The following is a 3,528-nucleotide window of genomic DNA, read 5'->3' on the forward strand; positions in this document are numbered from 1 at the left end:
TGGGATTGTTGCAGGAACATGTTCTGCCTTCTCACACCGCACTGCAACACTCAGTGACTATGCTACACTGTAGTGAAGCTGGGCTTTCAAAGTTTTAATAGCCCATCTTTGGGCATTTCAAGATTGCTTCCAGTGTTTGATTTCAACAACTGCATCCCTTAACAGCTCATGGGAGGCTCTTTCTTGCAGTGTGAAATTCTTCTGCCCGTGTTTGCACAGGCCATTCATTACACTCAAGCACAGATTAGGCTGCACTCAAGGAAAATTTCACTTTGAAATCATAAGGCAAAATGGAATCTGCTGATTGCCATGCAATAACCAGCAAATTGGAACGGGGGAAAATATCTGCTTTCTACCTCCCCAGTCAGCTTCCATCCAGGATGCTTTTGCAGCATGAAATAAAAGTCCTGAATGTTATTGACCAAGATCACACATTCTCTGAAAAACAAAGGAGATTTCAATAACTGTTTCATGCTATAGCCGGCCCCAAGTATGGTGTTTGTATGAAAGGAAAATTAACTGACCACAAATGAAGAAGATGCTTCTGTTTGCCCAGAAAATCTCTCCTGTAGCTATCTCAAACCCACTTTTACATCCAAATGGGCATTTGCTCTTCCGGCTTTTTTAGAAAAAAATGTAAGCTTACTAGTTTATAAAGTGTTTATTATAATTTAATTTCACGCTTGTGCAAGACAGACCCTGAACTTTTTGGGCAAGATTTGTTCAGTAAAGACCATGACATTCATGTCAAATACAAGGTCTGAATGCTGGACAAAAGAAATGTTCAGGAGAAGCTCTTTTATGTATGTGGTTCCATCATTCCATTTTCACATCACAGTGCAACAGAGGGAAATGAAGTCAAATGAGTTTTTAGGTGACTCTTGTTATAACCTATATTTTATTCTATTTTAAGTTTGTAAAAATGTAATTTTAAATGAAATAGACATGTCTGGCTCTTTGGAGCTAAGCAGCCAATTAATAGAAACCAGTGCAATCTAAGCACCCTGACTCACGTTCCCAGAGGCAAAGAGCTGCTGTGGCTTAGAATGCTCTATTTTGCAGATTAGTTCTCTCACAGCAGTGTCAGCAATAAAATGTTTGCACCTCAACCACATCGATGCCAGAACAGACACATCACTGAAAATTCATCTTCATCAGAGATGAACAAGTATGCCTGCAACAGACCAGGAACAAATGTTTTTTTCTTCCAGCTTGTCTACAAATATGTTATTTCTAGGCAGTAGGGCAAGAATGACATCTGGGGACCACAGAACTGGTTGTTTAAGAGCTTCTCTCTAGGTGCTGTGAGGCTGGTGGGTGCAGGACTGGGTGTCAGCATCCTTGGCAAGATGTTTCCTCAGGTCCCTGCTCGATATTTCTGTCAGAGACAGAAGGATTGACAAAGAAAGGAAAGGTTTTTCTCCAAAGTTCACTGAATGATTGTCCATTTCTCCAGACAAAAGGCAGCACTTAACTCCATCATTGCACTGAAAAGGAATATTCTTGAACAAACCCTCCCACAAAAGCAGCTTATTTTATGTAAGGTGTAAAAAGATTTCACGCTAAGATAAATTAACAATTATTTGCCATGATGCAGCAACCTTCTCCTTTCAGAGTCATTCATGCAGCTTTACCCTGGGCAATATATATAGATCTATCTGTCCCGTGGCTATAAGTCTTCACACAAATCTGCCAGGCATTCAGCTCTAATACCCTTCACATGAGGCTACTGGTTCAGCTTGTATCTATTGCTTAATCAATGAGCAATAAAACTCCAGCCACTGCCAAACTGCTGCTTCAGCTAATCAAGGCTTGGTCTGCTTTCCCAGGCTATCCTAATTACTAATAATATAAGTAGATCTGATATATTTGGAAGTTGTATTTTTTTCTTTTACCAAAATGGAAACTCAGTAAGTCTTGGAGTTTTATTCCTCACTGAATTACTCTTTATTTTGGCCTATTTGCCTCAGCTGCTATTTGTAGCTGCAGCTCTCCCGCTACTCAGTGTAGGGGGAAATCTTTAACATCACCACCTACGGGGCCATGGCATTTTCTGCGGCAGCCTGTAAAATACCACCATCCATCCCTGGGTAGAGACAGATTTAATACCCATCCTTTTGCCCCAGTGGGTCAGGAAAGCTGACTGGTGGTGTTGCACCTTCTTGGGACTGACAAAGGTAATAGCAGCAGGCTTGGTTTGCACCAGTAGCAGACTGTAAAGGGACTGGCAGCAGCCTCATAAACACAATACCAGTAACAAATATCAATAATTTGTTGTCTATTTCTGCTCCCTGTGCCTCTGTGCTACAGTGGGCACTGAGTTAAGCCTGAGCATCATACAGAAATCTCAGGCTGGGTTGTAAAATGTCCTTGGACCTCAGCACACAATAATGAGATTAAGACAGTTTGGGGAATCTGCTCTGAAACAGCTCAATTCCTATCTCCTGAGGTCCTGAAAATTAAATAGCTACTGGAGAGCCAGCAGCACTGGAGGCCTGTTGAGATAGGTAATCATACCTGCCCTTCAAGCAGTGGCCTCCAAGTAGTCTTCCAGAAAGGGTTCTGTGAGAAGAACTGCAGTGACACTGCAGTAAGGTAAGAGGTAAGGGCTCTTACAGAAACACTGCTCAGTGGCTGAGGGGAGCACACTGACCTCCCAGTGAGCCAGCAGCGAAAGATCTTGCATCGCTTCATGTTTCCATGGTTTGAAAATATGCAGGTAGCTAGAATGCCTTACAACAAAAAACCAATTACCCAGAATAGCACCCTTAGTGGTCACAGTGTGGGAAAGATTTTCATGGGAATTTTCCTCTGTCAGTGCCCATACTGTGGTCTTTTGGGGGAAGAAATCTCTCTGCAATGCCTTTTTAAAAGACTGGTAACATATTTTTAATTGGTGGATGACTTATATCCTTTCTAAAGTAGTGCGCAAGTGCTAGGACGCTTTTTAATGTAATTTCCAATCATGATCATTGGAAATACTTCAATCAGAAATGCCTTGTTTGTTCTCTGCAGAGTTTGCAGGTGTAGATGGGGTGAGCGGAGAAGTAGCTGCAGCTCTCCAGTTTCAGCAAAGCCTGGATCTCAGTGCAAAGCTTGCAGGAAGTACCAGAGACAGAGTAGTTGGAAAATGTGCATCCATCTCACATTTTCCATATCGTGATATTTTCCATAGAATCATAGAATATTTGGGGTTGGAAGGGACCTGTCTTCCATGTGCCTTAGTATAGCTTCTGGGAGGATCTGTTCTGTGATCTTCCCAGGTACAGAGGTGAGGATGACAGGTTGCTAATTCCCAGGGTTCTCAAGGTACAATGCTTCCATTTTTCCAGCTGGGGCTTCACTTGACTGCCATGACTTTTCAAACATCATGGAGAGTGACTTGGCAAGTACATCAGCCAATTCCCTCAGAATGCTAGGAACATCTCATCAAGTCTCATACACCCATGTATCTTCAAGTTCCTCAGGTGCTTCCAAACCTGATCTTCCCTTGCAATACGCGCCAGGGAGGGTAAGAAGTGTGGGAAG

The 3,528-nt window shown here is 42.5% G+C and overlaps 1 long non-coding RNA gene across 1 annotated transcript; it reads right to left on the reverse strand.

Moving 5' to 3' along the window:
* Positions 1-923: 923 nt before the first annotated feature.
* On the reverse strand, positions 924-1,660 carry LOC136369746 (uncharacterized). Its single transcript, XR_010745059.1, has 2 exons — positions 1,602-1,660; positions 924-1,378 (listed from the first exon to the last, which is right to left on the reverse strand). It is a non-coding gene; the product is annotated as an uncharacterized lncRNA (long non-coding RNA).
* Between the last annotated feature and the right edge of the window lie 1,868 nt (positions 1,661-3,528).

Source organism: Sylvia atricapilla, chromosome 1 (genome assembly GCF_009819655.1).
Source record: "Sylvia atricapilla isolate bSylAtr1 chromosome 1, bSylAtr1.pri, whole genome shotgun sequence".
NCBI classification, from domain to species: Eukaryota; Metazoa; Chordata; class Aves; order Passeriformes; family Sylviidae; genus Sylvia; species Sylvia atricapilla.